Source organism: Hydra vulgaris, chromosome 03, assembly GCF_038396675.1.
Source record: "Hydra vulgaris chromosome 03, alternate assembly HydraT2T_AEP".
Classification (NCBI taxonomy): domain Eukaryota; kingdom Metazoa; phylum Cnidaria; class Hydrozoa; order Anthoathecata; family Hydridae; genus Hydra; species Hydra vulgaris.
In genome coordinates this window covers 14,331,344-14,350,105 of record NC_088922.1, presented here as the reverse complement: position 1 = coordinate 14,350,105, position 18,762 = coordinate 14,331,344, and the positions used below count along the sequence as shown (strand labels likewise).

Genomic DNA, 18,762 nt, shown 5'->3' with positions numbered 1-18,762 from the left:
GTTTTTTTATTTCTTTAAAACCTCCTTCGTAGAGATTATTAAATCTCTAACATCTCGTGAATAATTACCTATGATACCTTCAATAGTTTTCTGCAAATATATCATATAAATGCTACCATTTATTTCACGGTACACAATAGCATGGTGTAGTGTTTAACACAAAGCGTGGCTTTCGAATTTTTCGAATATCCTAATAACTTGTTTTAATTATTTGAATAAATCAACAATAAGGTATGTAGTTTAATAATTCAAAAATCTAGGAAAAAAAATCCATTAAAATCATTTAATATTCATTTATAAATGAGATTAAAACCAACTCTTCAAAAATACAATTTTATTTTTCTTTCAATCTTTTGACATCGCGATTCCAAATGTTGAAAATACTCGTTTGCTTTCCATTGAAATTTGTTTCACTGTTAGAAAAGCATTATATAATTTAAATTTCTAGATCTTATTCCAGTGACTTTATATATTTGAAATTTTATGTTTATTAGAATTAATATACTTTAGAATAAAATTACTGCTTTTTAAAATATTTGACGAATGTATATGTGCTTTCATCATCAAATGGATCATTTTAGTATACAATGAATAAGATAAAAGTTGTAGCTAATAAAAAATTAGAATTTAAATTTGCTTTTCACAAATATATACAAATGTTAAGTTTAATTACTAAATATAAATAAGCCTAAAATATAAGGATTTAAAAAATGACAACAAAATACCAGCAAATGTGCTAAATCTTTATTGGCATTTTTTCCGGAAAACACCACTGTCTTCAGATTAACCCATAATGTGATATGTGAATGGTATAAATTGTTGAAATTTTGTCTAAAAAGTTGAAAATGCCTACAAAAGCCAAGACACATGATGAATTCGCAAATGTGTGTGCTTCCTTTGCATGAAGAAAAGTGACCAAAAACATACTTTCAAAAAACAAGAGTATTGCAGACAATTGGCCAACACATAGACTTTACCAGTGCAAGAACATCTCTTGGAATTGCATTAAGTGCAGATTTCTTTTGAGCAATCATGACAAAGCACTCCTGTTTCAGATCTAAACGATTACAAGTTTATAACAATCAAACCAATGACAAGGATAAGTCTTGCATGTGACTGCCTCATTTGTAGCATTGGATGACTCCAACTAAATTAGCCTTATCCATTGCAAGCTGCCAGACAACCCAACACTTCAACAGGTCCATCCACACCAACTGCATCTGCTGTGAAACAGTGTGTTAAATGTCTTACAGTTCTTCATTGTGGATACCCTCACAACTGTACACCTGGAACCAGACATGCAAATTTGCAAAAACTTGTTTAATCTGATGCTCTTGGGGCCCAACAAACTGCTTCTTTAGTAATCAAAAACACAACGTCCTCTCCTGGTGGAACAATCCGACTTAGTCAAGACCAAGGAGGAAAATGTCTGCCTGTACGACAAGGTAAATATTTTGGCATTTTTTTGAAGGAAAATATGTACATGGCTGTAGGCACAGTATTACTACTGTGTTTTATTTAGGTTCATCTCTGCACCAGCCACCACTTCTAGAAACCTTGACTACAGCTGGTCATGTGTAATTGCAATTAAGTATTGGCTTATCAAATTCAAAAATGAAACAGCTGGCCACTACACTGAATCAAGTTGGTGCAGGTAGAGTTATTAACCCTTACTTTTGTGAAAAGTTTGCTGACATAACCAAAAACCTTGATGATGTTTTCACCATTTCCTTAAAAACATCCTTTAAAAAAACTGATTTAGAAGCTGCCGCAAGACAAGTTGTGTATTGTATTGATGTAGAGGACCTTTGTTCGAAGATAGTTTCAGATAGGAAAATTTCTGCCAACCACACTGTGAAACTTGGCCTGGATGGAAAAGGAGGTTTTTTGAAAATGAGTGTGTGCATCATTGATCACAACAAAGAAACAGAGAGCCCCGAGGAGAAAACATTGCGAATTGCATCAAGGACTGTTGCCAGAAACACAAAGTTAAGCGTTTACTCTTGGTTGCAATTGTTGAAGATGTTGCAGAAATTTACTTCAATGTCAAAAAACTGTTTGATTTCATTCAAGAAAACAAGCTCCATTTCATTATTAGCACTGACCTTAAACTTGCTAATATTTTATATGGCATTTAAGTACACAGCAGCAAGCATCCTTGCTGCTGGTGTGAAGCTGAATCAAGTAAACTCAGTGACGTTGGAGCCTTGAGAAGCATTGGATTTCTTAAAAGAGAAAGGGAGCAAACTCGAAGACAGCAAAGGATTTCAAAAACTCAATACATACCTCCCTTCTTGATTGAAAAAACTAAATTGTAAAAAAGTAAAACTCATAAAATAAAAAAATATTTTTTTATACAACTATCTTGAACTTTGAAGCCTTATTTTAAATTTACTTATTTTAAAATATATAATGTACCGCAAAATTCATTATTATCATAGTTGATTTTTTTTTTGTGTGTGTGTAGTAGTTTTTGATATTTCAGTTTTATTTATTTTTTTCAAAGCTGCCTAACTTACCTCTAATATACAAGGTGAAATAAGTTAGGTTTTAAAGGAAGCATTAAGACCTAGAAAAACGGCTAATTATAATCGAAAGTACATAAGATTGTTAAAGTATCAACTCTTAAGTGAGTGCAAACAGTTTTTTTTCTTCTTTAATCTTTTGTTGCGCATTGTTTTACCATTTTAACTCTCTAACTTTTTTCTATTAGATATTTTGGGATGCGATGCGTATCTTTCGAGTTATTTTATTTACCAAACTTGCCCCCTATGCTCAACTTGCCAGATTGGACCCTATTACTAAATTTAACAAATCAGAGGCTAATATTGATCTAGGTTCGGCTTTAAAATCGTGTTCAGACCAAATCGATAAAATTCTGTATCTTCTTCATCAGTACTTTGCCCTGTAGTAGCTTCAGTTGGAGATAATCTTTTCATTAGTTTTTTAACCGATGCTAATTTCACGTATCTTGGTGAGTAAGGAAATCACGTAGTTGTTTTTTTCTTTGTTAATTCAACTTTCTTTACAATAGCGTAAAATATATGACTAGAGTAAGCAGAAGACAATGGTTTTGCCGCGTAAATTTCGGCTATAATTTACATTCAATAAAACAAATTTTATTATAATGAAAATAAATTATGCAGAAACATCAAAAGTGACATTATCGATTTATATCTTATCTGATTCCGTTAAGTAAAACTCGGAAATAGCTCAATGTCCCCTTTTGTCAACTTGTTTATTTAAAATATGATATTCGTTTTGCACGTTAGTAATGTGGTATTTTTTATGCATTTGAACCTAAACGGCAATTTTTAAAGAAGTTTGCTAACATATCCTTAAGAATTTTTTTTTTTTTGTTCTTTCTTTTTTTTGTTATTTTTAATCTTTACAATGTTGTGATTCTATATAACTGATACAAGTTTACAACGTTTATAAAATATGTAATGGTAAGAGAAAAAAAATAAAAACCTCACAATTTTAAAGAATAAAAAAAAATATAACTGCAGGGTACTTTAAAATATTTTTACACCACACATTTTTTATAAAAAAAATGCGTGGTGTAAAAAAACGTCGGTCCGAGATCTCCATCTTGTCATATAAAGTCTATGCAGTGAAATTCCTGTCGCTTCAGTAAGGATTTTCATCGGGAAGGACCTGCACTAAAAAATACTTACAAAGATACGACAATCCCAAAAAATACTTTGTTCTCAATTGCTAATTCAACTGCCTGCACACCATCCAAATTCAGGCTGTGAGCACTACAAGGAACGAACAGAGCTTCCAAATAATTTTTCTTTGTAAAGGTTTGAGCTCCCTTGTAAGCACCTGACATATTGGATCCATTTTCATATCCCTGACCTTAACGGTTTTGAATATTCAAAACTAGTTTTCCAATCACATTAGTAACAAGCTTGGTTATATCAACTCGTCTCCTCGAAAACTTCAACACACAAAAATTGTTCTTTAATTTGCCAGCAATTATTTTCTCTTTCATAAAGAAGAAAACGGATAATAAAAGATATCTGCTCATTGTGAAGTGTATCGGGGGTACCATTGACTGTGACTTTGAAGTAGATACCATCATGGATTGCACTTCGAATGACGCGATTATATTCTCTGACAAACTCATTTTGAGAAAATATAGAGAGATAATTGGTACTAATTCTAGAGCCCTTACATCTCTTGAGTGGGGTGCAATGATGGGGTTGTAACAACTAATAAGCTCCGTATCGGCAAAAAAAAGGTACACCCAAAGTTGAACAAAGAATTATCCTCCATTCAGCTATCTCAGAATTGATTCGCTTCTGGAGCTCTGAATCTATACCAGTGGAGCTGGTAAGACAAAAATATGTCTCTTTCCAATTCATTTAGAACTTTTGGTACAATGGGCTGGATTAATGCTGCTTTACGCAATCTATTAGTTTCCTCCATTGGTCCTTAGCTCCTTTGTTCCAACAAAAAAGATAAGTACCTGTGTTTCAATTCCCTTGTTCTCTCTTGGGCTTTCGTGCCCAAGAGAGAACAAGGGAAACAGTATGGAGCCTTAGTGGTCAAGCTCCAAACCAAAAAATCTCCTTCTTCTTTTTACTTGTTAGGTAAAGATTGATAAAACACAAAAAACAAAGTAAAGATTCTCTTCTTAGAAACACCGGGATAATTTTGTTGTATCAAAAAATGTGAAGGGAGTCCTTTTAAAATGATTACATCTCAATCTTTCTGACTCAAAGCAACAAGTTACAAAGAGGGGTCATCATTATTTAATATTAAATAAATTTAAGCATCACATTCTCTCCAGTTAAATAAAGTTCTTCCTTTTGACTCTGATGAGTCACTTTGAAAGGTAAATTGCTTAAGGCTCCTACTAATCCACAGTCCTTCGAACTACACATATTGTGTGCAGCAGGTGATCTTAAAAGAGAAGGATGGATCGCTGTTTTCTCTTAGCCCTCGTGGAATTACTGGTAGTCATGATTATTGTTGTAAGGATCCTTAAGGGAAAAAGTTAGCAATAACAACAAAGATTATAATGCCAGAGGTTGTTAGAAGGAAAAAAATATGATACAAAAAACAGTTAACTTACTGGTGGACTTAATTGAGTCTTTGGAAGAGAGGTATTTTTGTTGGTCTGTGCAATAGTTATAAATCCCATAAAGTTGGTTTATTTGACCGCGTTGCTCACCCATGGAGCGCACCACCAAACGAAATTTTTAGTGCAATCAGTATCGACTGCTTTAAAGCAAAATTTCATCAGCTTTTATTATAATTATCAAAGAGCATCATCTTCCGTGCAATTGAGCACGAGCTAGCCTGGCTAACTATGCATGGGTTTTTTAAATACCCCAGCTCCGTCTAATTCAACTACAACTAAGTTGTATTTTTATTTTCGCAAAAAATAGTTTATGAATAATTATAATAATGGAATTTAAAATTTAAATTTTTTCATGTGTATTTTTAGTCATAATACTAAAGTTTTAACCTTAATTAGAAAAACTAAGCAGATTTTACATTGTTAGTCTTTTTCTTTTAATTATATTACCATAAATAAAATGTTTTTTATTTTTATTGTAAATAACTAAAAAAAAAAGTAGAGTGTCGTCCGGCGCCCCTTCAACTTAGCGCCCGCGTCAATTTGCCCCTATTGCCCATCCCTCGATTGGTGTTATGTATCGAGTTCGCCCATAACTCAATATGTTAAATCTTATATTGATATATTTTGGACTAATTCACTGTTTCATAAATTATGCAAACGTATCATGGGCAAGTACGCAGCCAACTAAACTCCAACAAATTTATACGCTACAAAAACACGCTCGCCGAATCATATACTCTAAACACAAACAAGAGCATGCAAATGTTCTTGTTTGCTTTAAAAAACAAATTTTTCAAACTACTAACCTATTTCTGTCTAAACCACAATATCGGTTCTTAATATATATTTAAAATACAAAATTGACCCCATTTGTCAGTGGAGTCCCACTAATAGATTTATAATGTTTGGTTGTTGAATAATCTAGACTGGTTAAACCATTGAAGTATAATAGACGGAAGTGCAACGCTACTGAAATTCCTAAGACCATGCGTGAAATCTTCATTTATAATCATGGCCGTCTATACTAACAGGCCTCGTAAACGCGTAAATCGGAGCCTGGGACTGGGGGCAAATAAAAAACAACAACAACTAAGAAAAAGTCAAGTGTAGCATGAGCCTTTGCTTGTAAAAAAGCGTTTCCATTTAGTATGAGTGAACTATAGTTAATCTATTTATTTTAATTAATAATTGAAACCTATTTATTCATAACAAGCTTCCAACAAAGATAAAAAAATATTGCTTAGCTATAAAACTTTGTCTATAAAACAAAACTTTCCTCAGCTATACCATGCAAAATCTTTCACAAAATCACACAATCAGAGGACACAAAAAAATATATTATATAGTATATTTTAAAATGCTGAAGTTTCAAAAAAACAATAAATTGAACATATTTAGTAACAAAAAAATTTGTAACAAAGTTTTTAAAATATTTCATATATTTCAGATATAGATTAAAGTACTAAATTTTTTACCAGAATCACTAAACAATAAGAAAAGTTGTTATTAGTAAAAAACACACACACAGCAGGTTTACTTTGAAAGCTTTAAGATCTTTTGTTGTGACTCTTTAGACAACCTTGGTGCATATAAATTAACATTGTTTTAAAAAAAAATGTTTGAAAGTGAAATAGCATGTTTCTTTTTCATATTAAAGTTAAAAGATTCTTATATTAACATTAAAATATTGCAGAGTGACTTTCGGCAGACATTATTAACAATTTCACTCTATTTGTGTTGTCAGGAGTTAGCAGCTACTGTGCCAATAGCACGGCACATTCTGCTGTGAAGTTTATGCCAAAAAAGACTCGTCAGAAAAGTTCAGTATTTGGAATAGGAGCCGGTATTACAGAAGCAGATGTGGAGATAACTATTTGCAGATTACCGACAAGTAAACAAGTGCTGCGATGCTACATGTTTCATCAACAAGCTGGCCTGTCTATGAAGCGATCAAAACGTGACAGTAAAAAAATTATGCTGAAGCAGGTCATTCCTCTCTTCCAGTAAGCAAATATTCCAATAATAACAAAAAAGAAGATCTGGGAAAAAATCATTGCACTGTCTGAAAAGAATGCAAAACTTCGTGAACTTCCTCTAGATCGTCGTTCATCATTGTCAGCACTTGCCAAGCTTGAACAAATGTCAGAAGAACTCAGTTTGACATTTCCACTACGGGTAAAAGATACTGAAAAAGTCATGAAGAATGACGAAGTCGTAAAGTTTTTAGAGTCCATGAAGACAGACCGCACAGCATCATTTGGCTACTCACTGAGGCCATTATTGAAGAATCAGGAGGTGATAAAAAAATTGCTTCTGAAGTTTGTAAGCTTTGGGTTCCAGCAAAGTATGCTTCCCTGCAGTAGTATTCTAAACTGATGAAGAGCCAGGCAACACATGACTTACAGGAAAGGTTTGTGGCCGCTGTTGGCGACATTAGCATACCTGCTTATCAATCAGGAACAGATCAACAATCTAGAGATATCATCACTAATGCTGCAATACAGTTGTTACAGTCATAGAACTGTGCTGATTCAATAGTAAACATGACTTTTGATACTACGGCGAGCAATACCGAGCATGTCAGTGTCGCGTGTGTGGCCCGGCAGCAAAAAATTGGCCGGGCATTACTCTGGCCTGCATGCCGTCATCACGTTAGAGAAGTTATTTTAAAACACGTTTTTAACGACTTGTACATTGAAGCACCAAAATCACCAGAAGTTACTGTATTTAGCAGATTTAAGAAGCATTTTGACACAATTCCTCATGGAAGCAACGAGACACTCAGTCCATTTGACCCTCGACCTTTCTCAAATGATTCACAAACTGTTTCTCAGATAAATACCGGAAGGAAAATGCAGAAGCAGCTGCTGAATTTTTCATAGAGCATCAACGAAAAGACTATAAAGAATTCAGTGAATTATGTTTGCTGTACCATGATCCAGAAAATAGACAATTTCACTTTCGTCAACTAGGTGCAGTCCAAAAAGCATGGTAGATGTCCAAAAAATTGTACTCCATCAAAATAGTCCTTCTTGAAGAGCAGATACGTTTGTTGCCAGCAGAAAAAATTACCACTGCTGCACAGCAGATAAGTTAAGCAGCTTCGTCACCTAGGCGTGTCTGATATACAGTGCCTAGTGGACAACGTGTAGATCTGCAGTTGCCGCCCCATGACAAGATCTCTGTCTTTATCAGAACCTTCTGAAGTACACACAAGTGAGTTCTGAAATATCTAATAGCGCTATAAAAGCACTGAAGCGTCATCTGTGGTACCTATGTTCTGAAATGATACCCTTTGCTCTATTCAATGACATTGTTTCAAAGCCTGAATTGCAGTACTTAGCCAAACTTTTGGCAGCGAGGCCTAGTAATGGAATGGCTCTGGCGCATGACCGCTACGGAACTTGTTTCGGAAAACCCAAGTTCTTGGCTGAAATCACTGCCACAACAAGACTTAGAAGTTCGGTTACTGCAGATTCATGCATTACATTTTCAGCCTTTTAGAGATTAGCTAGGTCACCTTTTTTAACTGGTCAGTTCACCCTTTATTTCTGTCATCAAAGATAAAGACATTTTCTGTCAATGTTATCAATGAAAGTGCGGAATGCGGCGTTAAACTAAGTGCAGACCTTCTAGATGTAGCCAAAACCAAGGTGAATTATCAGAACATTCTGCAAGTTGTTGAGGCTGGCACAAAGAAAGTTCCAAGTCTGCCCAGCCGTAAGAAGAAACTAGCAGCACCGACAGTCGAAGATAACGAAGATAACAATTGACAATATTTAACTATATAATCATTGTCCCAGTTGCTAAAAGCTACCTATTGCACTGTGCTCTATTCGATATTGCAAATTTTGTCATACATGTTTGGAATATTTTAGTATTTTTTTGTCCATTTGACAGTCTTTGCAGTAATTCCTGGAACTATAAGTAATTTTGTGTATATTAATTGTTTAAATGTAACCGACGCCAATAATAGTACTAATTACAGTTTATTGCAAAAAATACAGATATTTGTGTTTGTTGTGGACCCATTAAATTGCCACAGAAAAATCTCAAACTTTTACAGGAGTCATAATTTTTTTATTAAAATATTTTTAATAAAAAAATTTTAATAAAAAAAAATTTAATTTAAATTAAAAAAAATATTTAATTTAAATTAAAAAAATATTTAAATAATTAAAATATTTAAATAATTAAAGTATTTAAATAATTAAAAAAATTGTTGGGGGTTTGATGCACCCTAATATACACTAATTCTACTTTTGTGTCTATTGGCACACTCTTTTCTAGCTCAGGCAACATGTCAAATATAATAATACCACTACTGCTAAGTAAGTATCCACATTTCTGGCAGTTATGTTGACTTTCTGTAGATAAAAAATTAATGTCTATACCGATATTGAGACTTAGTTTTACTCGTTGAATTCTTACTTTTTCAATGACTTATTGCACATTGATACAATATGTGCCTCCAGATCCTTGTCGGAGTTTTCAAAACATTTTTCTTGTGGGTTAGTTGAAAATTTTCCCAGTATTACATAGTTAAAAGATTTATGTAACAAAAATTTTTTAAGGACTACTAAACCATGACACATATGAGCTAAGGCTGCACCTGTATCTCTGGTAAACTGATTTTGTTTGCTGCCTTGTTTCCTAGTCATTTGTTCTGCCATTGTTACAAGACTGAATAAAAATGGTAGTCTAGCATTTTTTGAAGTTGGTATAACTGCTATATATGGATCTTTATATCGAATATCAGCATACAGTTCGTTTGTATTGACATTTTTCCAGAACTTAACAAATATTTCAATAAAAGTTATGGTATCATCTGCTTCTTTTATATTAATATTAGATTTTAAAGCAGTTACAGTTTCATCACGAAAGACTTGTAGGCAAGAAAACATCTTTTTTCTTTCAATAGATTTTAATGCTACAGACACGTTTGTAAGTTTAGATAATTTTACAATACTATTTTCTTTGAGTCTGAACAAACTTAAGATATAAGATCAACATGCATATTTAGTTTCCCCATTATATTCATAACGTAACTTTTGGCTTTTTTTTCTAATCCAGTTATTACGAACAGATTTAAGTAGATGCACAAAGTCATATAACAAAAACATTGTTTTTGGTCAACCATGGATCAACACATTCAAACATTTTAAATTTTGCTTGATTTACACGATTATTATCAACAAGTATCCCTCCAGCGCTCTTTATTCCCTCTAAAACAAATTGAGTTTGTTCAAACAGAAATTTAGAATCAAGCTCACAAACAAGTAGAATTCTGGAAAGATATTGCGGTCCTCCATAAAGTGAAACTAACATAAAACTTAAAACAATAGTTGCTAAAGAGTCTGTTTTATTTATTGCTTATTATTGAGCCAGCATGGTAAGTAAGAAATAACTTGATGTATACTTCGTCAATCAATAACAATACTTTTTTTGCATTTCATTTCCAAGTTTCGAAAAAACTGAGTTTAAAAACTCTATACCATCTATTGGAGAATCCAGTTTTAAAGTTAGCTTTGTTAGGAAAGAAATACTTGGAAGTTCATAATCTTCCCTTAATCTTTAATATAGTGATCTTGAAATTGCAAAGTATTCAAATGCTTGTACAATAGTTTCTGTGGTGTATTTTTTTTTTCAACTGTAATAGAGCTCATATCATGGATTTGTTGCAAAAGATTTACTATTCTATTAGATTTTGTTAAGTTATTTAAAAAATTAATAGTTTCTTGTAATTTTTAGCAAGAATTGATTATGAAAATCCTGTTTTCAGATGGAGATTTAATTTTATGTTTAATCCCAAAAAAGTATCCCTCAAAAGTAAAATCATTCTTGATCTTAAGTATAAGTTTGACAACTAAAGAGTTTTCTTCAAAATCTATTGACTGAATGATCAGCAACTGTTCACCAGCTAAATACCAAGTTACATTAGATGTACCAAAATCAATTTCTTTATTTTTTAAATCTGATGTAATGAGTTAAAGGATTTAATTTTATCAGCAGCTAGTTTGTCAGGCATAATGTTACGAACAGATGAAGATGCTTTAAAAGCTGTTTTTATTGGAGATGGAAGAGTAGGTAATAAACTAGGTTTGATACATGAAAACACTGATGGAAGATCGCGAGGCCTTTTATAGCCAAATTTGGTAACTCTTGAATATCTAGATGGAAAGTGCCTTTCGCAAACAACTGTATATTCTTCTTTTTCATGAGGAAGCCGGAAAATTTTTTCTTTATTTTCCTTATTATAATTACTATTATTATTATTTTTACTATTATAATTACTATTATTATTATTTTTACCATTACAGTTCTTCATAAAACAATTTTAAGGCATTTTTTGCATCTATAAAATTTTATGATTAAAAAGTTTAAACTTTACTTTGATTATAAATCTAAATTAACAATAACATAATTTGAAATAGATATACTATGAAAAAACTAATTTAAGTGTCCAGTTAAATTTAAGTGCCCATAACCAATGTCAAACTACTTTCCAGTAGTTTGACATTGGTAGAAACAATAAAAAACAAATAAAAAACCGTTATTTCCATACTTTATTAGCAAAGGTTAATTTTTTTATGGAATTATCTTTTGAACGCTAAAAATATCTTGATGAAAGTTGAAATCTGTTAAAAAATTTTGATCTAACTTGTAGCAGCAATTTTATAATGAAAATTTGCTTTGATATTAAAAAAAGGTCGACAAGGAAAGTAGGTAAGTATTTTTAAATATATTCAGAGCGAAGCTGGACCCCTACTAACTTCAACTATACTATTTAAAACAAAATTTTTAAAAATAAAAGATAAGATTGTTATTAATTGAATTTTTTTTTTAAATGAGATTCTTATAACCTGATTGTTTCGAAATGGGGCAAATTGGAGAAGTTTTTTTGGTTTCTTATAAATCCATACAAACTCTAAAAATTTGCTCTGTCAAAGCCGAAATTTTAAAGTTCTAGCTTTATAACTTTTTTTAAAAATAATATTAGGGACCCGTTTAATGTTCCTAGGATCTGTTTGCTACACACCTAAAAATATTTACAGACCCATTAACTAAACGGGTCGGGTATGATCTTATAATGTCCAGACCCGTTATACCAAGGCCCGACTAACATTTTCTTAATTAATACGTTTTCATTATTTTAATTTTCTTAAATAATTTTTTCATTATATCTTATTAAATATTAGGCATATGCCGATGAAAACCAACAATGATTTCTAAAAAAAAGTTCATAAACCAGATTATAGAACCCGATTTTATGCACTCTTCTAAAAAAGATTTTTTTAAGAAAAAGACTTTTCAAGTTAAATTAAAATTCGATTTGGGAATTGTCTTTAACAAGTATAAAACAAGTTTTATCGTAAAGCCTTAAAATTTTGAGTTGAATTAAAATTCGATTTGGGAGTTGTCGTTAACAAATAAAACAAGTAAAAAACAGGTTTTATGGAGTGTTCTTTGTAACGAGGATTCTAACCTTGTTAGAATTCTCGTTTCAAAAAATTGTAAGTTTTTTATTAAATGGATTGCTATTTGTTCTATCATTTCACAAAGAAACATCTCGCAAAAATTCATATCTAATGATGACTTTTGAAAAATATATAAACCCGATCGTTTAAAAAAAGTCGTCTCATCAAATAATCTTCTAACAGAAGCTTTAACTTTAGTTTCAAAAATTTCATTAGGTCAAAGAAAAAGACTAAAGAAGTACGTAAGTTACAAAAAGGTCAAAACCAACTTTTTTCTTCAGATAACTAATTTTTTTTCATTTGTTTTTTACAAATATGTCACAGATAGAAAACCCAAATGCTATCACTCCACTTATTAATATCGAACACTTTTATTTGAGTTAAGAGTATTACCTAAAACTAAAAAAAGAAAATGTACCTCAAATGTTTGGGCATCTTATAAAAAAGTTTTAATCAATAGTCAACATAAAGCAAAGTGTAACTATTGTTTGCATTCTTTATCGGCAAGACCTACAAACGGAACTAGTCACTTGGTCAAACATTTGAGGACTGAACACCCACAAGTTTTCCAATAAAAATTCAAACCTTTTTACAGAGTGGTAAAGTAATAGTTGATAATATTTTGCAGTCTATAAGTTTCAAATATAATCAAGAAACAAGTAGAAATAACTTGGCTCGCAAGATAATACTTCACGAATATCCTTTTTCAATTGTTGAACATTGTGGTTTTAGAGAGTATAGTAAAAATCTACAACCTCTTTTTAAAATGGTTAGTCGACGTACAATAATAAATGATTGTTTAAAAATCTTTGAGAATGAAAAGGAAAAGTTATATGGTGTAATGGAAAAACTTCAATGTCGAATTAATTTCACAAGTGATTAGTGGACGTCTATTCAAAATAAATCCTACATTGATCTTATCTGCCACTATATTGATAATAACTGGAGACTAAAAAAACATATACTTAAATTTATTGATATTGATGCGCCTCATACTGCAATAGCAATATATAAAACTTTACTTAAGAACTCATACAAGTTATACAAAACCTATATTTTTTACGAAATAACCTTTTCTCTACAACAATAAATCCAACAGAAAACTACTCTTTTAATGCGAAATTTATTCCCAAATAACTGATATGTGCAGCAATCATATAAAGTTTATCTGTGAAATGGGGAGGACAATGATGGCAAAATTTTCAAAGTATTGGAAAATTAGTTTCAATATATTAGCCATTGCATCTGTGTTGGACCCGCGTTATAAAATGATCAGCGTTGAGTACTTCTTCGAGGAAATTTATGGCGCCGCAAGCGAACAGAAGTTAAAAAATATTAATGGACTATTAAAAAAGCTGCATAATGAGTACGCTGCTAAATATTTTAACACGTTAAACACTCTAGTGCTAAAGGAAAGTATTTTAAATAAGTCTACCTCTTCTGCTTTTTTATAATCAAAAAGAATTAAGAAATTCAAAAAACATGTAGCCTTAAAATCTTCTTCTTTGGAACTAAAAAATGAATTACAGTTGTACTTAGATGAGCCATTGATTGTTAATCAAGAAGGATTCGACATTTTGGAATGGTGAAGACATGTTAGTGTCAGATTTCCAGCTATAAAATGTTTAGCAAGAGATATTTTGTTGATTCCGTTATCTACTGTTGTTTCTTAGTCAGTCTTTAGCACAGGTGGTAGAGTTCTTGATATATATTGTAATTATATGATTCCAAGCACATTGGAAGCCATTGTATTCTCACATGTTTGGTTAAAATCTGAACTTCGAGGTATTTTAGTTTATACCCTTTAATTTTAATTTACTTTAACTTATTTACTTATCTTAATTTTTCAATTAAGAAGAAAAAAACAATACTGCAATCTCCATTAATGAAAACAAAAACGAAGCTGCTCTAATTTTTTAGGAAAAAAAGAAAAATACTAGTGACCTTTGTCAATATGAAGACTTGTGCAAAATTTTGTTTGAAATTTACATGAAGTCTAACAATGATATTAAATAAATTATTGCTATCGTTTCTATAAAATCTATCGTTTTTGTAAAATCGTTTATTTCTGAAAAAAGTTTCTGTTATTATTTTCTGAAGTTTTCATTTACCGTCATCTTAAATTATAATTTAATTAAAAAAATAAAAACCCAACCACTTAAAAAGTACTTTTCTAACAAAATCAAGTATACCTTTTGATTTTGTATAAGAAAAAAGAGCATTATAAGTCTTTGAACGTGGATGGGTCCTGGCTTTTAGCTATTATAATAGTTACATTATAGGAGTGGCTTTGGTACATGCATTGGTAATAAATAAGGCCTTTTGATTGTTGGCCTGTGAGTCTTTTTTATTTACCAGAATTCTTCATCTTCGGGTGTGAACGCCATATTAGAAGAACTACAACGGAAGAGTTCGCATAATCTAGGGTCTTACCATTATAAGACCTTCAGTTTGAGACCCACGTTAGATAAAGACTTCCTTTATATTTCTGCGTCGTCATTTGACATACTTTAGTGTCTTGCTCTTTCAAAAAATTTCAAAGGTCTTCTGTTTTAGGTGTGTAGTCGCGCGGGTATAAATGTAAGCTCTGAAGACCTTCAAAGACCCTTACGCATATGAATATCACCACTCCTTAAATTACACGATGGAATTTCTAATAGCTAAATGCTTTAGTTTTTCAATATTTTCATCATTTACAACGCTCCACTCAATATGATGGCTGAGAAAAACTACTTTAATTACCATACAGTTCTTGGCGGCCGTGATGATACTTGCATTTATTAGACCAATACCAACTCTTTACTGCTGTTCTGAGACGGACTATTAGGTCTTCTTAGATCATCTTTGAACAAAAAATGCGAAATTTTTTTTTGAAATAACTGATAGGGTTGGGTCTGATTGGACCCAGATCCGACCAAGACCCGTTTATTAAATTAGGTCTGGGTCCGGGTCGGTTTTGTTGAAACCCAACCCGAAAACAGATCCGTTTATGTAAGTCAGGTCCAGGTTCACTGATACCCAACCCAGACCCAACCGACTACCAGTCCTCGTAATTTTTAACTGATTTAACTTATTGTTTTATTTTTATTTTTTTTGGCCAACGCATTTTGCTATATTATAACTAAAACGACTTAACGAAATTTCTATAATACGACTGTAATTGTTAAATATGAGAGTTTTTAAAACGTAACCGTTTTAAACCACTGAAAGCATGTAACTGACGGTTATTAAATATAAAGTAGTATAGTAACCAAAAACCGGTTTTCGGTTTTTTTCAAATTCGGGTAACCGGTTTAAAAAACCTATTTTTTAAATCGGGTAACCGTTTTAAACCGGTTTTTTGTTATAAAAGTGAATTTTTATTGTTGCCGTATCATTTTTCTTATAAACCTCTTTTTTTCTTTCCAATCCTTCTTTTTCTGTGCCAACTCAATAAGCTATTTTTTATTTTTATACCATTCATAACTGATTATGCTATTTTGAACTAAAAATAATGCATGTGATCTGTTTACAAAAGTATACTGTAAAAATATACTACGATTTATAATAACATAAAGTAATACAAAAGTCAAAATTGCAAAAACAATTTTTAATTTTTTTTTTTTTTCAGTTTTGTTAGTCGGGATCGTGTCGTATCGTGTTAGTCGTGATACATAATGTATGTATACATAATAATATAAAGTAAATACATAATAAGATGGGGTGCACGGTTATGAGATTGTTATTTAACAATCTCTAATTAAAATAATTAAACAACAATAAAAAAAATTAAAACAACAAACAAAAGAAAATAAAAAAAGAAAATATCAAAAAGTTGACATAATAATTCAAGTTAGTGTTACTTGTCTTTTCTGGATTGTTTTGATTATCATAAGTATTTGAAAATTTAAATATTGTTGAAAGATTGTCAGTATGTAATCTATTGATAATTGGTAAAAAAAATACTGAGTTAAGTAAAACTATATACTTTATATCAAAAATGTAATATAAAAGTGCTTTTTAAAACTATATATATATTTTCACAATATTTGTGCTTCCTACGTTTTTTTGTTAGCTTGTCAAAACAAGAAATGTTTTAACTATTTATCTGTTTAGTAATGTATAATTGACAACCAGCTTTTTTTAGAAAAAAAACCGGTTTTCGGTTTCAAGAAAACTGAACAAAAACCGGTTAACCGGTTGCGGTTTCCATCGGTTGCCAAGACCTAACATATATATATATATATATATATATATATATATATATATATATATATATATATACACACACAACTGGTTTTAATACAAAAAAGCTTTTAATAGCATGTGGGTTTTGTTTGGTATTTTTGTATTAAGCGGCTTGTAGTTTGCTTTATTAAAGCAGACGTCATTCTGTAGGTTTAAGGCGATTAGAACTTAGAATAAAAATATTCCACAGCTTGAGATTTGCAATTTTTTATACGTTTTTATGAGACAAAAAGTTAATCTAGAGAAATATTTGTAAACCAACAAATTTTTTTTTTTAATTATTGGTTAAATAACATTATTAATCGGGATAAATAAACTCTCCAATAACGTTTCCAATTAAAAGTTAAAAAAAAATTTGGGTTTTTATTTAACCTTTAAATAAAATTAAATAAACATGTTTTTTTAGTAAATGTTAAAAATATAAAAAGAAATTAACAAATTAGACTTTTAACTCTCCTCACTTATGGACTAGAATCTGATATTTTCAAAGTTTTTGATTAAACAATGAATAATTTGTTATTAAAACAATAGAGAAATCATTTAAAAAAACTTTCAGAATCTTTTAATTAAAAACTTTCAGAAACTTTTAATTGAAAACATTTAGTATCTTTTAATTGAAAACTACGGAAAATATTTGAAAGAAAAGGAGCTTTTGAATGAACGAATAAATAGAAACTATCCCGCTAAAAAGGGCGGTAATAAAATTGATGATCTCAACTTCGTTAAATCAAATCTTTACTTTGCACCTTACAAAAGTAAAACTCAAATCAAAGCATCACTACATAAATATTAGTACTGTCAGAATTGTAAATTTTATAAATTTTTGTTCATCCACTGATGTTGATATTAATAACTTAATTTTATTTTGACAAAAATATAAACTTTTCAAAGTTGTATAATTTTTAAAACGTGCGCAGAGTTTATTATGACATTTTCAGAATTAAATATGTAAGTTAAACTTTTACATTAAAATTTAAAAATTTAAAATTGAAGTAAACTAAGGTAACAAAGTATTGTTTTGAAGTATTTTTAATGTACAGAAATTCATTCACACTTTTATTTTTTAAAAATTTGTTTCTAAATTAAATGTAAAACACTCTATTACAAATTAAATGTAAAATACTGGCTTCTCCTTCTTATTAATATTTATGTATAAAAACCAAAAAAAGGAAAGTTATTTTTTTTATAAATATTTTTCCAGCAAACACAATGTCTAAAAGACATCTTTTTGATTACTTTGAGACGTAAATTTTGTCTAAAAAACCTCTTTTAGACATCGCGAATTTTTAATTTGAAGCAAATTTTATAAATACTTCTTAACCAGAGACGGATCCAACATTTTTGGTATTTGGTAATTTTCAAACATGGAGCAAAGTCCAAACACTTGTATACTTTATACTTATATCAAATAAGGATGCTTTTAAAAAAACTGGAATGATCAGACCCTGGTAACCAAAGTTTGTAATCTACTCAATTTGATGGGGGTTACAAATTTTATATGGAAATAATTTTTAAACGCTAAAAGTTTATTTCGTGAAATTTAAAATTTATCGTTTATTACAAATTTACTGGAGAACAGTTTAAAAAAATATTTTATCATCTTGTTGCTCTTACTTTTCAGGCTGGAGGAGGGAGGAGCGAAAATTTAAAAGCTTTTTTGTTGCCCGACTCCAATCATTGCAATCATACACACAATCCTTATTTGACATAAGTAGAAATGTATGAAGCTTTTGAGTTTGCCAAATGTCTAGAAGTTATGCTAAATTCACCCTTGATCTAACCTCGTATTTTTTATTTTGTTTTTAAGTTTACCTAAAACCTAGCTTTTAAGGTTTTCTTGTCCGTAGGTTTTCGACTAAACTTAAATTATCTCTAACAAAGCTCAAGAAATCGAATATATATATATATATATATATATATATATATATATATATATATATATATATATATATATATATATATATA

At 30.6% G+C, this 18,762-nt stretch overlaps 1 protein-coding gene across 2 annotated transcripts in view; it reads left to right on the top strand.

The window, feature by feature from the left end:
* The first annotated feature begins 17,605 nt into the window (after positions 1–17,605).
* The window catches only part of LOC100209117 (tolloid-like protein 2), a 50,406-nt gene continuing 49,249 nt past the window's right edge, over positions 17,606–18,762 (top strand). Inside the window, exon 1 of one of the 2 annotated variants that reach the window (XM_065792413.1) lies at positions 17,606–17,745. The gene's annotated coding sequence lies outside the window, so the exon portion shown is untranslated. The remainder of the gene's footprint in view (positions 17,746–18,762) is intronic. The other variant, XM_065792411.1, reaches the window with a different exon arrangement.